Raw genomic sequence first — 20,669 nt, forward strand, 5'->3', positions numbered from 1 at the left:
CACACACAACCGTTCAAAAGTTTGGGGTCACTTAGAAATTAAGGGGATAGCCCCGTTTTTCCCATTTTTGCCTAAAATGACATACCCAAATCTATCTGTCTGTAGCTCAGGCCCTGAAGCAAGGATATGCATATTCTTGATACCATTTGAAAGTAAACACTTTGCAGTTTGTGGAAATGTGAATTGAATGTAGGAGAATATAACACAATAGATCTGGTAGAAGAAAATACAAAGAAAAAAACATGTTTTTTTTTTATTGTTTTGTACCATCATCTTTGAGATGCAACAGAAAGGTCCCAAAACTAGCCATGACTCTGGTTGTAATTTAGATGGTGTCCAAAAGAGGGCAGCAGTGTATGTGCAAAGTTTCAGACTGATAACTTGAAGACTAAAAAGCTACATGAAATTTAGTATGAAGTCACCCAGGTGTACTTCACGATTTGCACAAATGTATCCAAGTGGCCTTCAAGTGGTCGAATTGGTAAATTGATACTTTTTCAAAAATATAAAACCATATAAAACATACAAAAATGCTATGCTAATAAAAAATACAGGTTTACACACTCCCAGGAATGTCAAAACATTTTGGATCATTTGCTTCCCTAGATAAAATGTACTAACAGGAGACCCGACAAGAATGCTGATCCAATGTCTCCAAACACAGAGGTGTTCTCTACCTCCCTCTCTACCTCTCTGCCTCCCTCTCTACCTCCCTCCCTCTCTAACTACCTCCCTCTCTCCCTCCTTCCAGAATGAGAGGTAAAATGTTATCACCTGTAGTATCTCGGGGCTGTTCTCGATGCCCTCCTTCATCCAGGACGTTCTCAGCAGGAGCGGACCCTGTCCCATTATCCAGAGTGGAGAACAGACGCATACCGATGGTGCTCGGCATAGCGCTGGTTCTACGGCCAGTCTCATCGAATGGCTGCAAGGAAAGGTGGGGAACACCTCATAAATATTACCAGAATGAACTTCGGTTGAATCCAAAATGGCCCCCTATTCCACAATATAAAGATAAGAGTACCATTACAGACAGTCTCTTTCCTCACCTCCAGCTCCTCTCCAAACACATAGGTGAAATATTTAAGAGAATGACCAAGTTAGCAGCCAACACTGATCTAATTTCATAAGGTAAGACACCACACACAATGTACAAAAGAAATACAAAATAAAATGTACACATTATTTACAATGACTGTACTTACAACACGCACTAAACACAAGAATGTGCTGCTGGTCCCAAGTCCCTTTCATCTGTAAAGCACTTACCATCTACTTGTAGGCTGGCTGGGTATTCACACCTCTAGATGGCCAGGCGGGGGTTTGTTGTGGAGCCAGAGAGAGAGTCAGTCTTTACCACTAAAACAATCAGTAAGAACTGTTAGAGGAATTTAGTTCCTATGTCGTTCATTAACCAATTCAATTAAAACACTTCTGTCCTTTTCTAAGAATTTGTAAGGTTCTTATTTACATAAAATAGACAGAGACCAATCATCTACTTAGCCAATAGCGTTTATTCTCGAGAGCTCTGCCCATCATTTCATGTACATTGGTTTATATACCTCTCATTTCGTCATAAATGTCCCTCCTCCTCTCAGACAATGACAATGCTGTTTTACAAGTCTTCTCTTATGCCTACATTGCTTATCATATGCTACAACATGTTACACAATCTACTGCAAGTCCAACGGTTTCTCCCCTCCCTGAGTGGGGAGACATTCTTCCTGTTATCAGTTTCACAGCGGTCACAAGTTGTCTGTCACAAGTTGTCTGTTAACTTCTTTGATATAGGGGGCAGCATTTTCACTTTTGGATGAATTGCGTGCCCATAGTGAACTGCCTCCTACTCTGTCCCAGATACTAATATATGCATATGATTATTACTATTGGATATAAAACACTCTGAAGTTTCAAAAACTGTTTGAATGATGTCTGTGAGTATAACAGAACTCATATGGCAGGCAAAAACCTGAGAAAAAATCCAAACAGGAAGTGAGAATTCTGAAAATGGTCATCGTTCAACTCATCGCCTATTCAATTCCCTGTAAGATATGGATCTGTTTGCACTTCCTGCGCCTTCCACTAGATGTCAACAGTCTGTAGAACGTGGAATGAAGCCTCTAGTGTGATGTGGGGCCGGATGGGAGATGTTTCAGTCATTGGTCTGACAGAATGCCAGTTCCTAGTCACGCGCATTTCTCATGATATCGCCATGCATTCCATTACTTATAGAGACTGAAAAGAATGCTCTGGTTGGAACGTTATTGGATATATATGATAACAACATCCTGAAGATTGATTCTCTACTAAGTTTGACCAGTTTATTCGACTTGTAATATAACTTTTTTAAGTTTTCGTCCGACGTTTGCCTGCATCTGCGTGAGCGTTTGGACACGTACTACACATGCTAGCAAAAGTAGCTAATAGGACATAAGTAATGAGCATTATCGAACAAAACAACAATTTATTGTGGAACTAGGATTCATGGCACTGCATTCTGATGAACATAATCAAAGGTAAGGGAATATTTACGATGTAATTTCGTATTTCTGTTGACTCCAACATGGCGGAGAAATGTTGTTAAATCTGAGCGCCGTCTCAGATTATTGCATGGTGTGCTTTTTACGTAAAGTTTTTTAAAAATCTGACACAGCGGTTGCATTAAGAACAAGTGTATCTTTAATTATATGTAAAACATGTATCTTTCATCAAAGTTTATGATGAGTATTTCTGTTATTTGACGTGGCTCTCTGTAATTACTCCGGATATTTTGGAGGCATTTCTGAACATGGCGCCAATGTAAACCGAGATTTGTGGATATAAATATGCACATTATCAAACAAAACATAAATATATTGTGTAACATGATGTCCAATGAGTGTCATCTGATGAAGATCATCAAAGGTTAGTGATTCATTTTATCTCTATTTCTGCTTTTTGTTACTACTATCTTTGCTGGGAAAATGGCTGTGTTTTTCTGTGGCTATGTACTGAGCTAACATAATTGTTTGGTGTGCTTTCCACGTAAATCCTTTTTGAAATCAGACATGTTGGCTGGATTCACAACATGTGTAGCTTTAATAACCTTTTCTCAATAGGGGGTGCTGTTTTCACTTTGTAAAAATTTCATTCCCAAATTAAACTTCCTCGTACTCAATTCTTGCTCGTACAATATGCATATTATTATTACTATTGGATAGAAAGCACTCTCTAGTTTCTAAAACCGTTTGAATTATATCTGTGAGTAAACCAGAACTCAAGTTGGAGCAATTTTCCTGTGAGGAAGTGAGAAATCTGAAATCAGACAGGCTGTTCTGGGGTCAGTTTATTAATTTGCATGTCTTCTATTGGTCGAGATGCACTACATACGCCTTCCCCTAGATGTCAGCAAATAGTGAGAATTGGAATTGAGTTGCTAGGCAGATCTGAGGCCATATAAATGGACTGGGGACGTGGGGTCCAGTCTTAGCTTCATTCGCCATGACGCAAGACAGACCTCAGGATGGCGTTCTAGAAAGCTCCCGTTATAGCCCTTAGATATATCCGGCTCTGATTTTATTCGATATAGGTGTTAAAGACATCATAATGTTGTTATTTTAAACTGAGTTATATCAGTTTATATCAGTATATTGCGATTTTCGGTATTTTATTTGTGCTGTGTTATGGTGAGTTGGACACGTCTTCGCCACATGGCTAATGTTAACTGCTAATTCCAAAGTTGAAAGCGACAATCTACAACCGAGCAACGATTCTTTTGGACAAAGGACAACTTGCCCAAGATTCTGATGGGAGCTCATCAAAAAGTAAGAACAATTTATGATGTTAATTCGTTGTTCTGTTGAAAAATGTAAAACTCATATTCCGCCATTAATTTCGGTGCGGTCTCGCTTTAACGCACGCTGTATGTCGTAGTAACGTTAATTTTAAAAATCTAACACAGCGGTTGCATTACGAACTAATGTATCTTTCATTTGCTGTCCAACCTGTATTTTTTAGTCAAGTTTAGGATTAGTTACTGATTAGACTAGGTGCCTCTCCCAAGATTTCTCCCGACATATTGTTGGCAGCTTGGCTACTATTCTCATTGTATAACCACGATTTGTGCCGCTAAATATGCACATTTTCGAACAAACTCTATATGTATTGTGTAATATGATGTTATACGACTGTCATCTGAAGAAGTTTGAGAAGGTTAGTGAAAAAATTAATATCTTTTGCTGGTTTATTCGTTATCGCTATTGTTGGCTTGAATCAATGCTGTTGTGTGGTTGGCTATTGTAGTAAGCTAATATAATGCTATATTGTGTTTTCGCTGTAAAACACTTAAAAAATCTGAAATATTGTCTGGATTCACAAGATCTTTGTCTTTCATTTGCTGTATGCTGTATATTTTTCATAAATGTTTTATGATGAGTATTTAGGTAATTCACGTTGGTCTCTGTAGTTATTCTAGTTGCTTTGGTGAGAGTTGTGATGGTGGCTGCAATGGTAAATTATGAATTATACCTGAAATATGCACATTTTTCTAACAAAACATATGCTATACAATAAATATGTTATCAGACTGTCATCTGATGAAGTTGTTTCTTGGTTAGTGGCTATTTAGATCTTTATTTGGTCGAAATTGTGATAGCTACCTATGCAGGAACAAAATGGTGGGAAAAAAAAGTTGTGTCTTTTGCTATCGTGGTTAGCTAATATATTTACATATTGTGTCTTCCCTGTAAAACATTTTAAAAATCAGAAATGATGGCTGGATTCACAAGATGTGTATCTTTCATCTGGTGTCTTGGACTAGTATTTAGTATTTACTTGTGTGTTTTGTGTATTTAGTATTTACGTCACTAGTATTTACTTGTAAAGCTATGCTAGGCTATGCTAGTCAGCTTTTTTACTGATGGGGGTGCTCCCGGATCCGGGATTGTGTCCAAGTAGAAGTTAGCTGCTCTAGCCTACTATGGTCATGTCCCTCTGGCCAGTATTGTATATTTTCGTAGCTGAATCAGAATTAGTTAGGTAACATACAGGAATAAGATGTTTTATTTACTTTATACTTGTCATTAGAATGTCTTCTTGTGGACTATACTGTTGGCAGTTGCATTTTCCTATCTCCTCTAGGGAAAAGTCACTTGGGGCCCAGAGAGGGGAGAGGTCAGGCTTGTCTTTTACATGTCTGGTAATAGGCAGAATATCAGAAAGGGAGAAGTCAGGTTTGAACATTGTCTTCATTATGAATATATCTGTGAAACCATGTGAAGGGCTCCATTATGTCTGTACTCCAGTCATTCCCTCCTTTTCCCATTGGGGGGAGGAGTATGGCAGTGTCTGGAACCCTTGTATGCCCCCTCTGATGTTGCATGAATCTTGAGATAGTATATGACCTAGAAGTCACTCCCCCCAGGGAGCTTGTCCAGGGGTGGGTTGTATTTGAGATGGGGTATCTAGAATTGACAATTGATATATGCCATTGGATGAGGTAATGTTTTGGTAATATGAAGTACCAAGAACGAGAAGTAGAACCTCGTCTAAGAGACCAAACTGAACGATAATTTATAGCTATCGCTATCTGGCTATGGGATAATCCTCTTTCAAGTAAAAGGCCCTTTGTGAAGTTCCTGAGATCTGTGGTTCGTCATGTGAGTTGAGAGGGGTGTATCTTGGCTATAAAAGATACTAAGTATTTTTTTGTAAGCACTCTCAGAGAATTCATTTATAGACACTGAATTGATCTGAGAGTCAAAGGGCTATGGTGAAACTCATATAATTAAAGATAGAGTTTAAAATATAACTGACTTGTGTGTGGTTTGTAAACTCATCATTTAGTAATACAGGAAATTACCATGACAATATACAGTATTTAACTAAAATCAGTTAATTTCATTTAATTATACACATGAGAAAAAAGTGGCTGCCCAGCATGAATTCATGTACAAACAATATTTTTCATTACATTCTTGTCATTTAGCAGATGTTTTTATCCAGAGAGACTTACAGGACAAATAAGAGTTAATTGGCTTGCTCAAGGGCACAATGACAGATTTTTCACCTAGTCGGCTCGGGATTCAAACCAGCGACCTTTCAGTTACTGGCCCAACACTCTTAGCCGCTAGGCTACCTGCCGCCAGATCAATTAACTTCAATACAGTTATTCAAATACATTCATCAATGACTAAAATAATGAATCTAGTATTAAAAGACAAATTAATAAACACAAGTAGTCGATTCATAGCCTGTTTATCATTAAACAAAATTGTTTAGTAATATAAAATAATCCACCCAAACTAATGCTGAAAAGTGATCACCACAACATCTTTATCTGATATACACTGAGTGCACAAAACATTAGGAACGCCTTCCTAATATTGTGTTATACCTCCTTTTGTCCTCAGAACAGCCTCAATTAGTCGGGGTATGGACTCTACAAGGTGTTGAGAACGTTCCACATGGATGCTGGCCCATGTTGACTCCAATGCTTCCCACAATTGTGTCAAGTTGGCTGGGAGTGGGTCTCTACTCCGAATAGCTTGATCCATCTCCTCCCACAGATGAACAATTGGATTGAGATCTGGTGACTCGGCAGGCCACTGCATTAAGCTGAATTCCCTGTCATGTTCTTGGAATCAGTTCTGGACAAGCCTTGTGGCGTAATCCTGCTGAAAAAAATCTATTTGCAGATGGATACACTGCTGCCATGAAGGGATGCACCTGATTGGCAATGATCTTTACACAAACGTTGCTCCACTTTTATCAAGGGGCCCAATATGTGGCATGAAAACACACCATCATACCACCACCAGCCTGCAATGTTGTACTCGTGGTTTCCTCCCATCAGCGTGAAACAGCAGGAACAGGGATTCATCAGACCAGGCAATGTTTTTAAAATTCTCCAGTGTTTTCATTCCTTAGCCCACTGCAACTGCAGTATCTTGTTTTCTACTGAAAGCTAATGGGGATCCAAAATAAATACAACAACAACTACATCATTAAGGATTATAGTTTTCACCTGGGTTCACCTGGTCAGTCTATGTCATGAAAAGAGCAGGTGTCCTTAATGTTTTGCAAAATCAGTGTATGTTGTGTCTACCAGCTCATTTCCACAGAAAACTGCAGAGGGAAGCAGTACCACCCAGTCACCCATCAGAATCCATTGTGAGACGCCTCACAGATGATATTCAACCCTAATAGCAAATTCAAGGTCATCTCAATATCTTTACAGTAGAAGCTAACAAAACTGACAAGTGGCTAACATTCTATAACACTCCCTTTCCTCTGCATTGTTCTCTCACAGTGAGAAACTATAGGATTACAATAGTGTTCTACACTTTCTTCATTTGATCCAATTCAACGTTGCCAATTATTTAATGACATGAGAATTAAGTGGAGTGTCTAATCTTAGCTGGTCTTGAGAAAACTGATGAGGCTTCTCTCCTTTATGTATACATTGGTGTCTTTTTAAATGGCCCAATCTGTAGAATCTCTTCCCACAGTGATAAGGCGGCAGCGTAGCCTAGTGGTTAGAGCGTTGGACTAGTAACCGGAAGGTTGCAAGTTCAAATCCCCGAGCTGACAAGGTACAAATCTGTCGTTCTGCCCCTGAACAGGCAGTTAACCCACTGTTCCTAGGCCGTCATTGAAAATAAGAATTTGTTCTTAACTGACTTGCCTAGTTAAATAAAGGTAAAAAAGAAAAAAAAAGTGTATATCCGTTGGTGTGTTTTTATTTTGCCCATTTGGGAAAAACTCTTGCCACATCGAGAGCAGAAGGCTTATCTCCTTTGTCTTTTCTCTAATGACCTTTATGCTCAGCTGGTGTTTAACATTTTCTATAGTCAGATCAGTGGTAAGGCTCCTCTCTTGTGTTTCCCTTGGTGTCTTTTTAAATGGCACATTCAAGAGAAACACTTTCCACAGTCAGAGCAGGAGTAAGGCTTCTCTCTTTTGTGTATACGTTCATGTTGTTTTAAGTTTCCCAGGTGAGAGACCGTCTTTCCAGTCAGAGCAGGAGTAAGGCTTCTTTCTTGTGTGTATACGTTCATGGTTTTTTAAGGTGTCCGGACGAGAGAAACTCGCTCCACAGTCATAGCAGGAGTAAGGCTTCTCTCCTGTGTGTATACGTTCATGTATTTGTAAGGTGCACGGTCGAGAGAAACTCTTTCCACAGTCAGAGCAGGAGTAAGGCTTCTCTCCTTTGTGTATACGTTCATGTTGTTTTAAGGTACCCAGTTCAGAGAAACTCTTTCCACAGTCAGAGCAGGAGTAAGGCTTCTCTCCTGTGTGTATACGTTCATGGTTTTTTAAGGAGCCCAGTCGAGAGAAACTCGCCCCACAGTCAGAGCAGGAGTAAGGCTTCTCTCCTGTGTGTATATGTTCATGACGTTTTAAGGTGTCCCGATATGAGAAACTCGCCCCGCAATCAGAGCAGGAGTAAGGCTTTTCTCCTGTGTGTATACGTTCATGTTTTTTTAAGTGGCCCAGTTGAGAGAAACTCGCCCCACAGTCAGAGCAGGAGTAAGGCTTCTCTCCCGTGTGTGCTCTCTGATGAACTTTTAGTGCAGTTGATGTTTTCAAGCATTTTCCACATTCAGAGCAGGAGTAAAGCTTTTCTCCTGTGTGTATTTTTAGGTGTATTTTTAGCTTTGATAGAAATGGGAAAATCTCCTCACAATGTGGGCAGTGGTGAGACCTCTTTGCTCTGTGTTCTTCCTGCTGTTTCTCTCTGGATGTAGAGAATGTCTCAACATCGTCTCCTGTGTGAACAATATCAGAACAATCAGTCAATTGGTGTGATATACATGTCAATCAAATGTATTTTATGAAGCTCTTTTTACATAAGTTGTAACAAAGTCCTTTACAGAAACCAACCCGAAATCCCCAAAGAGCAAGCAATGCAGATGTAGAAGCACAGTGCCCACGAAAAACTCCCTAGAAAGCAGGAACCTTGGAAGAAACAGAGAGGAACCAGGCTCAAAGGGGTGGCCGGTCCTCTTCTGTCTGTACCGGGTGACATGTATTCATATCAGTAGGCTGTACAATACAGGGGAATAAAACTATTCTAAAAGTGGGTAAGAGATGAAAGCTAAAAAGGGGCGTGTCATCCTCCACTCACTATCACAAGGGTTAGTAACTACACAGACTCACTTCATAGAACTTTAAAACACTGGCAGTTTGTCTACTTCACTTCTTTAGTCTACTCTCTGATCACTCCAGATAGCTCAGTTAATAAAACAAATGCTGGCAAAACTGGTGTCAAACCATGCAAGTCTCAGTAGCATGAAATAACATCAACTTCTCATTGAAACAGTTCATCATGAAACAGTTCAACTGCAACTTTTCATACACAGTGGGAAGTTGGAATGAAAAACAAACTTAGTTAGAAAGAACCCTGCTCTTACCATGATTAACAGATGTCCCGATCTTCTCCTCCTCTTCTTCATCTTTAATGTTGTCATTCAGCTCCAGTGTTTGACTGCAGTCTTCCAGTTTCACTGATGCCATCTCTGGATCCTGCAGTGCAAACTGGTCCCCACTGTCACAATCAGGACTCAGTGACTGTAGGTTTGGACTCAGTATGGAACGAGAGAGGCAGGCTGGGTTTGTCGTTACTGTTGATGTTACCGGCCTCAGACTTAATTCTAGTCCTGTAGTAACAATGTGAGAAACACACACAAAAAGTTATTGTCTTGACAGTTCTGGCACTTTCTTTATTCTCAAAAAATATATTATATGTTCAATTATCTAATTCAGTGCTTGACTTGGACTGAAATAGGTGCCGGTACTGTTTATATTTTGGCACAGGAGCTCCACAATACTGTTGAGCTAATATTCTATAAGAGGAACTGTCACGACTTCCGCCGAAGTCGGTCCCTTTCCTTGTTCGGGCGGCGGTCGGCGGTCGACGTCACCGGTCTTCTAGCCATCGCCGATCCATTACATGTTCAGTATTTAACCTCTGTTTCCCACATGTATGTGTGCGTGTTTGTTCTATGTTGATGACTGTATCTGACGGCTGGTATTTTGTTGCAGAGCTTTGTATCTACGTCTGTTTATTCGTGGTACCGTTATATTTCACGCACCGTTGTATTGTTTCTATACTGGTGTTTTTTCGTGTATTAAATACCTTGTCCACGCATCTCAACTCTCCTGCGCCTGACTCCTTTTCACCAGTTACCCAAAGCCTTGACAGGAACATGAGCTCAAACAGTAGACATTTGAAGTGCCGGTTCTCAGCTCCAGTGAGCTCCTGTCCAAGTCAAGCACTGATCTCATTTCAATGGATCAGGTAGCTAAGCATTGACAACAAAACATTAATTCATTCATATTACACAAAGTACACACTTTAAAATTTGTCTACACAAAGTAAGTGCACTTAAACTAAAGTAGATTTCCCAAATTCACTTAAATGGCAAAAAAACATTTAGTACAAGTTTAGTTTTAACCTTGTCTTCACTGTATTATTTTAATCAAAAACCAATTGTATTTCCAGTTCACACCATAGTAACATTTATAGATAAAGATAGAAGCAACTGAAGGTGTCTGAATATTAGTACACATGTAGAAAACTGATGATCATTACATTCAGCTTCAAAACTGTAATGTGACCGTGAAATTGTCTCTCTGCACCAGCACTGAAGTCCGTTGGCGCAGACAGAGTGAACAGCTCCATTTTACCAGCTCGTGAATTTTACACAAAACCAATAACATGCTATAAACAAACTCAGAAAGCTCAAATACTTGTATTCTTTATTAAAACTACCATGAGGAAATTATGTAAATTTATTCAGACAAACCAAAAGCTTCTAGCTATGTGACTTGTAAAATAGTTGATCATAATCACTCGGTTTCACACAAAAATAAAACATCAAACCTTTACCAAACGTGATAATACCTTAACGGGATTGCAGCCCTAAAAAGTTAACGGGATCGATATGACAACAGCCAGTGAAAGTGCAGGGCGCCAAATTCAAACAACAGAAATCTCAGAATTAAAATTACTCAAGCATACAAGTATTTCACACCATTTTAAAGATACACTTCTTGTTAATCCCACTACAGTGTCCGATTTCAGAAAGGCTTTACAGCGAAAGCACCAAAAACGATTATGTTAGGTCACCGCAAAATCACAGAAAAACACAGCCATTTTTCCAGCCAAGGACTGGAGTCACAAAAAGCAGAAATAGAGATAAAATTAAATCACTAACCTTTGATGATCTTCATCAGATGACACTCATAGGACTTCATGTTACACAATACATATACACTGCTCAAAAAAATAAAGGGAACACTTAACCTGATGAGGACAGAGGGCGCTGTTTTCACTTTGGGGGAAAAACGTGCCCAATTTAAACGGCCTCGTACTCAATTCTTGCTCGTACAATATGCATATTATTATTACTATTGGATAGAAAACACTCTAGTTTCTAAAACCGTTTGAATTTTGTCTGTGAGTAAAACAGAACTCATTTGGAAGCACACTTTCTGACCAGGAAGTGGAAAGTCTGAAAATGATGCTCTGTTCAAGGGCCTGCCTATAAATGGGCATGATACGTATGAGTATACATGCACGTCATACACCTTCCCCTAGATGTCAAGAGGAAGTGAGAGAAGAAATGAAGTGTTTATCTTGGTCTGAGGTGGAATTAATCCTCTTGGCACGACGAGTCATCCATTTCCTGTTTTCTGGAAAGCGCGAAGATGGACCTGGAATTGCCTTCTGAAAAGCTGTCGTTATAGGCGACTACTATCTCCGGCTTTGATTTTATTTGATACATGTCACAATATCATCGTAAACTATGTTTTTTCAATATATTTTTATTAGATTATTGAAATTTTTTCGGGACGTTAGGCGTGTTGCGTTGTCTGTGTTTGTTGACGATGGAAAGCTTCGCGCTACTTGGCCAGTGTGCTTGCTAATTCAAGAGGGAAAAACGATGTTCTAAATCCAAACAACGACTGTTCTGGACAAAGGACCCCTTGTACAACATTCTGATGGAAGATCACCAAAAGTAGGACCCATTTTGTGATGCTATTTCATATATCTGTCGAACTGTGTACTAGTAGTTTTGCACCCAGGTTTTGGCCACTCTCTCGCTATAACATAAGCCTTATGTCGTAATGAAGATATTTTTAGAATTCTAACACTGCGATTGCATTAAGAACTAGTGTATCTATCATTTCCTATACAACATGTATTTTTTTGTAATGTTTATGAATAGCTATTTGGTCAGAATAGGTGAGAGTCTAATAGAAATATCCGCACATTCTGGGAAAAAGAAGCTACGTTAGCATAATGGATAACCACTGATTTCAGCTCTAAATATGCACATTTTCGAACAAAACATAAGTGTATGTATAACCTGATGTTATAGGACTGTCATCTGAGGAAAGTTTATGAAGGTTAGTGAAAATTAATATCTTTTGCTGGTTTATTCGCTAACGCTAACGTGCCTATTGCTATCGCTAACGTGCCTTGATTAATGAATGCGGTTGTGTGGTAGGCTATTGTAGTAAGCTAATATAATGCTATATTGTGTTTTCGCAGTAAAACACTTAAAAAATCTGAAATATTGGCTGGATTCACAAGATGCTTGTCTTTCATTTGCTGTACACGATGCATATTTCAGAAATGTTTTGTGATTAGTATTTAGGTATTCCACGTTGGTTTCTATAATTACTCTGGCTGCTTCGGTGCTATTTCTGACGGTAGCTGTGATGGTAGCTGCAATGTAAAACTGATTTATACCTCAAATATGCAAATTTTTCCAACAAAACATAGATTTATTGTATAACATGTTATAAGACTGTCATCTGATGAAGTTGTTTCTTGGTTAGTTTGGTTGGTTCTTGGTTAGTTAGGTTGGCTTTGTGCATGCTACCTGTGCTGTGAAAAATATCTGTCCTGCTTTGTATTTGGTGGTGAGCTAACATAAATATACGTGCTGTTTTCGCTGTAAACCATTTTAAAAATCAGACATGTTGGCTGGATTCACAAGATGTGTATCTTTCATTTGCTGTATTGGACTTGTTAATGTATGAAAGTTAAATATTTCAAATATATATATTTTGAATTTCGCGCATTGCCTTTTCAGTGGAATGTGGGATGAATTCCGCTGGCGGAACGCCAGAGTCAGACAGGTTAAACAACACAATGTAACTCCAAGTCAATCACACTTCTGTGAAATCAAACTGTCCACTTAGGAAGCAACACTGATTGACAATAAATGTCACATGCTGTTGTGCAAATGGAATAGACAACAGGTGGAAATTATAGGCAATTAGCAAGACACCCCCAATAAAGGAGTGGTTCTGCAGGTGGTGACCACAGACCACTTCTCAGTTCCTATGCTTCCTGGCTGATGTTTTGGTCACTTTTGAATGCTGGCGGTGCTTTCACTCTAGTGGTAGCATGAGACGGAGTCTACAACCCACACAAGTGGCTCAGGTAGTGCAGCTCATCCAGGATGGCACATCAATGCGAGCTGTGGCAAGAAGGTTTGCTGTGTCTGTCAGCGTAGTGTCCAGAGCATGGAGGCGCTACCAGGAGACAGGCCAGTACATCAGGAGACGTGGAGGAGGCCATAGGAGGGCAACAACCCAGCAGCAGGACCGCTACCTCCGCCTTTGTGCAAGGAGGAGCAGGAGTAGCACTGCCAGAGACCTGCAAAATGACCTCCAGCAGGCCACAAATGTGCATGTGTCTGCTCAAACGTTCAGAAACAGACTCCATGAGGGTGGTATGAGGGCCCGACGTCCACAGGTGGGGGTTGTGCTTACAGCCCAACACCGTGCAGGACGTTTGGCATTTGCCAGAGAACACCAAGATTGGCAAATTCGCCACTGGCGCCCTGTGCTCTTCACAGATGAAAGCAGGTTCACACTGAGCACATGTGACAGACGTGACAGAGTCTGGAGACGCCGTGGAGAACGTTCTGCTGCCTGCAACATCCTCCAGCATGACCGGTTTGGCGGTGGGTCAGTCATGGTGTGAGGTGGCATTTCTTTGGGGGGCCGCACAGCCCTCCATGTGCTCGCCAGAGGTAGCCTGAGTGCCATTAGGTACCGAGATGAGATCCTCAGACCCCTTGTGAGACCATATGCTGGTGCGGTTGGCCCTGGGTTCCTCCTAATGCAAGACAATGCTAGACCTCATGTGGCTGGAGTGTGTCAGCAGTTCCTGCAAGAGGAAGGCATTGATGCTATGGACTGGCCCGCCCGTTCCCCAGACCTGAATCCAATTGTGCACATCTGGGACATCATGTCTCGCTCCATCCACCAACGCCACGTTGCACCACAGATTGTCCAGGAGTTGGTGGATGCTTTAGTCCAGGTCTGGAAGGAGATCCCTCAGGAGACCATCCGCCACCTCATCGGGAGCATGCCCAGGCGTTGTAGGGAGGTCATACAGGCACGTGGAGGCCACACACACTACTGAGCCTCATTTTGACTTGTTTAAAGGACATTACATCAAAGTTGGATCAGCCTGTAGTGTGGTTTTTCACTTTAATTTTGACTGTGACTCCAAATCCAGACCTCCATGGGTTGATAAATTTGATTTCCATTGATCATTTTTGTGTGATTTTGTTGTCAGCACATTCAACTATGTAAAGAAAAAAGTATTTAATAAGAATATTTAATTCATTCAGATCTAGGATGTGTTATCTTAGTGTTCCCTTTATTTTTTTGAGCAGTGTATATTTTGTTCGATAAAGTTCATATTTATATCCAAAAACCTCAGTTTACATTGGCGCCATGTTCAGAAATGCCTCCGAAATATCCGGAGAAATTGCAGAGAGCCACATCAAATAACATAAATACTGATAATAAACTTTGATGAAAGATACATGTTTTACATAGATTTAAAGATAAACTTATTCTTAACTTCTCTAGGGTACGTGAGACGGTAGCGTCCCACCTCTTCAACAGCCAGTGAAACTGCAGGGCGCCAAATTAAAATACAGAAATACTCATTATAAAAATTCAGAAGACAAAACATATTTTACATAGGTTTAAAGATTAACTTCTTGTGAATCCAACCAGTGTCAGATTTTAAAAATGCTTTACGGTGAAAGCATACCTTATGATTATTTGAGAACATAGCCGAGCAGACAAATCATTACAAACAGTAACCAGCCAAGTAGAAGTTACACAAGTCAGAAATATAGATAAATTTAATCCCTTACCTTTGATGATCTTCATATTGTTGCACTCAGCAGACATTCATTTACTCAATAAATGTTCCTTTTGTTCGATAAAGTCTCTTTATATCCAAAAACCTCAGTTTTGTTCGCGCGTTTTCTTCAGTAATCCACAGGCTCAAACGCAGTCAAAACAGGAAGACAAAAAATCCAAATTGTATCCGTAAAGTTAATAGAAACATGTCAAACGATGTTTATATTCAATCCTCAGGTTGTTTTTAGCCTAAACAATCGATAATATTTCAACCGGACAATAACGTCGTCAATATAAAAGGTAAACAAGAAAGGCGCTCTCTCCGTCGCACGCATGAAAAAGCTCTGTGACACTTTAGGGTGCACTCATTCAGACTGCTCTTACTTCCTCATTTTTCAGAATACAAGCCTGAAACAATTTCTAAAGACTGTTGACATCCAGTGGGAGGCATAGGAACTGCAATTTGAGTCCTAAGTAAATGGATACTGTAATGGCATTGAATAGAAAACTACAAAACAAAACAAAAACTACTTCCTGAATGGATTTTCCCCAGGTTTTCGCCTGCCAAATCAGTTCTGTTATACTCACAGACACTATTTTAACAGTTTTGGAAACTGTAGAGTTTTCTATCCAAATCTACCAGTTATATGCATATCATATCTTCTGGGCCCGAGTAGCAGGCAGTTTAATTTGGGCATGCTTTTCATCCAAAATTCCGAATGCTGCCCCCTACCCTAGAGAAGCTAATGCAACCGCTGTGTCAGATTTCAAAAAAGCTTTACGGCAAAAGCACAATATTCAACAATCTGAGAACAGCGTTCAGCCACAAAAGGAAGCCATACAGTTGGCCGCCAAATTGTGGAGTCAACAAAAGTCATAAATAGCATTATAAATCTTCACTTACCTTTGCTGATCTTCATCGGAATGCATTCCCAGGACTCCCACTTCCACAAGAAATGTTTGTTTTATTCGGTAATGTCCATAATTTATGTCCAAATAGCTACTTTTGTTAGCGCGTTTGGTAAACAAATCCAAAGTCACGAGGCGCGTTTGCTAAAAGCAGACGAAATGTCAAAAAGTTCCGCAACAGTCAGTAGAAACATGTCAAACGATGTATTGAATCAATCTTTAGGATCTTTTTAACATAAATCTTCAATAATGTTCCACCTGGAGAATTCCATTGTCTTCAGAAGTGCGATGGAACAGAGCTCCCTCTCACGTGAACACGCATGATCAGAGCATGGTCAGCTCATGGCAGACCTTACTCATTCCCCTCTCCTTCAGCCCCACTTCACAGTAGAAGCATCAGACAAGGTTCTAAAGACTGTTGACATCTAGTGGAAGCCGTAGGAAGTGCAAACTGGCCCATATCCCACTGTGTATTCGATAGGCGATGAGTTGAAAACCTACAAACTTCAGATTTCAGACTTCCTGGTTGGATTTCTTTCTCAGGTTTTTGCCTGCCATATGAGTTCTGTTATACTCACAGACATCATTCAAACTGTTTTAGAAACTTCGGAGTGTTTTCTATCCAATACTAATAATAATATGCATATATTAGCAACTGGGACTGGGTACCTTTTCATCCAAGCTACTCAATACTGCCCCTGCAGCCATAAGAAGTTAATGGATGTTTCCTAGCATGGTATGACATGTTCTTTCGATATTAGACAGTTTAAACGTGCCATTACATACCTGTAGTAATAAATAGAAACAGACACAAGGGTTATCTTCTTGACATCACAGTTCTGGCGTTTCTTTATACTGAAGAATGTTGTGTGCCTGCCCTGAACTTCCTGTTCCCCCACTACCACAGTGCAGCCACAGATAGAACAATGAGACAGATATTTCAAAAGATGTATAAATGTGAAGCATCCGCTTAGCGTTTCCACTCACTACCAAATATGGTAGTGAGAGGAAGCCCACTGGCCGGCAGTGGGAGAAGATGGAACGAGATGGATTTTGACCGACATTCTGCAAATGTTGTCATCTATGAAACATCTGATCTTTATACGGTTTTCTGTTCCCAGAACTAAAATCTGTTATGAACAGAGTGGACTAAGTTTTGTAGACTTTTACCCTTTGCAAAAGTTTTAAATAAATGTGTTATTTAGAAGGAACGTAAAGGCGAATTGAGGTATTGCACACGAGCGCTTCACAGAGGAGGAGTTCCCTAACAGAAATATGCAGATGTGTTGTAGAACACACCAGTAGGACCTCGCTGACTCGTGCTTGGCTCTGCCCATTATGACTAATCTCTTCCCGTTGGAAACGACCGGCTATGGTCTATCTTGGATTAGTTGTAAAAAATATTTGGTGCAACCGTCCATGCATTCAGGGATTCTTGGGATGGCCCTACCCCATTATATGAGAAGGATGGTGCTTAATTTGAGCTGGATCCTCCAGCAGCTCTCAGTTTTGTAGTCTTTCGTTCCGGAACCCATTTGCCAGGATCAGGTAGCCTACCACTTGTGGCATGAAAAATAATTTATACTGTTTGCAATGTAAAAATCCTAATAAAACCAGAGTAGTTACATTTTGATTCCTCTGTAATTGTCATGCCCCCTAAAAAACGTAAATGTGAAAACGTGCCTGATATTCTAAGAATGTATTAATGTTGGGCCGTCCCAGGTTAATGGTTTGTGCAACATTGTAGCCTATTTAGACCAAGGCGTGGCCATTACTGTGGTCAGAGAGAAGCACGCCTGTATCTCTTACGGAACTAAAATGGACGTGGTTCGTCAGGACCTCCACCAGCCGAAGCTAAGTAGTAACATTAACATGATGCCTTCTAATTGCAGTCACTGTTCTCATAATATACATGAGAACGATTGCCTATCGGCGAGAATAGCTGTGCTGCAATCGTTAGGCAAGGGTAATTTCAGTGTAGTAAAGGATGAAACAGCGTCTGTGCCACCAGCAAGGACAGATAGTAGTATAAATCCCCTCGCAAAGTCCCTGTAGCCGGACAACTTTCTCATGGCTTCTGGAAGGAAATGCTGTAGGAATGCTCAACCGGTGTTGCTCATTCAGCCGACAGAAACTTTCAACCGGTTCTCCCCATTAAGCAGCGAGTCCGAGTCAGAGGCCGAGCCTTCTCTGGTCTCTACTCCTCCCGTTACGGGGTCTGAGAGGCCGAAGCCTCCCACCCTTAGCTCTGACAAATTGAAAACCCTAGTCATGGCGACTCCATTACCCGCAGTATTAGACTTAAAACGAATTATCCAGCAATCATACAATGTTTACCAGGGGGCAGGGCTACCGACGTTAAGGCTAATCTGAGGAAGGTGCTGGCTAAAGCTAAAACTAGCGAGTGTAGAGAATATAGGAATATTGTTATCCACGTCAATACCAACGATGTTAGGTGTACCAAACTCACTAAAAGTGACAGTAATAAAGCCTCTCTTGAAAAAGCCAAACCTTGACCCAGAAAATATAAAAAACTTTTGGCCTATATCGAATCTCCCATTTCTGTTGCGCAGCAACTCACTGCCTTTCTGAAGACAAACAATGTATACGAAACACTTCAGTCTGGTTTTAGACCCCATCATAGAGCTGAGACTGCACTTGTGAAGGTGGTAAATTACCTTTTAATGGCGTCAGACAGGGGCTCTGCATCTGTCCTCGTGCTCCTAGACCTTAGTGCTGCTTTTGATACCATCGATCATCACATTCTTTTGGTGAGATTGGAAAACCAAATTGGTCTACACAGATAAGATCTAAACCAGGCCAGAACCTATCTGTCAGAAAGATATCAGTTTGTCTCTGTGGATGGTTTGTCCTCTGACAGATCAACTGTAAATGTCAGTGTTCCTCAAGGTTCCGTTTTAGGACGACTATTGTTTTCACTATATATTTTACCTCTCGGTGATGTCATTCGGAAACATAATGTTAACTTTCACTGCTATGCGGATGACACACAGCTGTACATTTCGATGAAACATGGTGAAGCCTCAAAATTGCCCTCGCTTTAAGCCTGTGTTTCAGACATAAGGAAGTGGATGCCTGCAAATGTTCAAATTTTAAACTTGGACAAAACAGAGATGCTTGTTCTAGGTCCAAAGAAACAAAGAGATCTTCTGTTAAATCTGACAATTAATCTTGATGGTTGTACAGTCGTCTCAATAAAACTGAGAAGGACCTCGGTGTTACTCTGGACCCTGATCTCTCTTTTTATGAACATATCAAGACTGTTTCAAGGACAGCTTTTTTCCATCTACGTAACATTGCAAAAATCAGAAAGTTTCTGTCCAAAAATGCAGAAAAATGCATCCCCTCTCTCCACTGGGATTCTCTGCCTCTAACCCTATTACAGGATCTGAGTCACTGGCTTACTGGTGCTCTTCCATCGTCCATGCCGTCCCTAGGAGGGGTGCGTCACTGACGTGATCTTCCTGTCTGGGTTGGCGCCCCCCCTTGGGTTGTGCCGTGGCGGAGATCTTTGTGGGCTATACTCGGCCTTGTCTCAGGATGGTAAGTTGCTGGTTGAAGATATCCCCGTATCAGCCTACAGTATTTATGCTGCAGTAGTTTACCTGTCGGGGGGCTAGGGTCAGTCTGTTATATCTGGAGTATTTCTCCTGTCTTATCCGGTGTGAGTGAATATTTATATATTTACTCTCTCTCTCTCTCTCTCTCTCTCTGAGAACCTGAGCCCCAGGACTGCCTGGCCTGATGACTCCTTGCTGTCCCCTGACTGTGCTGCTGCTCCAGTTTCAACTGTTCTGCCTGCTGCTATGAAACCCTGACCTGTTCACCGGACGTGCTACCTGTCCCAAACCTACTGTTTTCAACTCTCTAGAGACACCAGGAGCGGTAGAGATACTCTCAATGATCGGCTATGAAAAGCCAACTGACATTTACTCCTGAGGTGCTGACCTGTTGCACCCTCGACAACCACTATGATTTTTATTATTTGACCCTGCTGGTCAGCTATGAAAATTTGAACATCTTGGCCATGTTCTGTTATAATCTCCAGCCAGAACAGGTCACCCCTCATAGCCTGGTTACTCTAGGTTTCTTCCTAGGTTCTGGCCTTTCTAGGGAGTTTTTCCTAGCCACCGTGCTTCTACACCTGCAAGAAAGGGAAAAACTCCCCAAATACAGGTTTGCCAAAATTGTAGCGTCATACCCAAGAAGATTCGAGGCTGTAATCGCTGCCGAAGGCACTTCAACAAAGTACTGAGTAAAGGGTCTGAATACTTGTATAAATTTAATATTTCTGTTTTTATATATTTTTATATATACAGTGGGGCAAAAAAGTATTTAGTCAGCCACCAATTGTGCAAGTTCTCCCACTTAAAAAGATGAGAGGCCTGTAATTTTCATCATAGGGAAACTTCAACTATGACAGACAAAATGAGGGGGAAAAATCCAGAAAATCACTTTGTAGGATTTTTTATGAATTTATTTGCAAATTATGGTTGAAAATAAGTATTTGGTCACCTACAAACAAGCAAGATTTCTGGCTCTCACAGACCTGTAACTTCTTCTTTAACCTGTTT

At 40.6% G+C, this 20,669-nt stretch overlaps 3 protein-coding genes and 1 pseudogene across 3 annotated transcripts in view; 1 reads left to right on the plus strand and 3 right to left on the minus strand.

Moving 5' to 3' along the window:
- Window positions 1-20,669, plus strand: part of LOC129860172 (zinc finger protein 883-like) — a 483,924-nt gene that overhangs the window by 138,508 nt on the left and 324,747 nt on the right. The window lies entirely within an intron of this gene.
- LOC129860141 (oocyte zinc finger protein XlCOF6-like) overlaps window positions 1-20,669 on the minus strand; it is a 112,719-nt gene that overhangs the window by 83,501 nt on the left and 8,549 nt on the right. The window lies entirely within an intron of this gene.
- The window catches only part of LOC129860133 (zinc finger protein 250-like), a 166,044-nt gene that overhangs the window by 49,145 nt on the left and 96,230 nt on the right, over window positions 1-20,669 (minus strand). The gene's annotated exons all lie outside the window — the stretch shown is intronic.
- LOC129860194 (zinc finger protein 501-like) overlaps window positions 1,495-20,669 on the minus strand; it is a 29,918-nt pseudogene continuing 10,743 nt past the window's right edge.

The sequence above is a fragment of the Salvelinus fontinalis genome, chromosome 7 (genome assembly GCF_029448725.1).
Source record: "Salvelinus fontinalis isolate EN_2023a chromosome 7, ASM2944872v1, whole genome shotgun sequence".
Taxonomy (NCBI): domain Eukaryota; kingdom Metazoa; phylum Chordata; class Actinopteri; order Salmoniformes; family Salmonidae; genus Salvelinus; species Salvelinus fontinalis.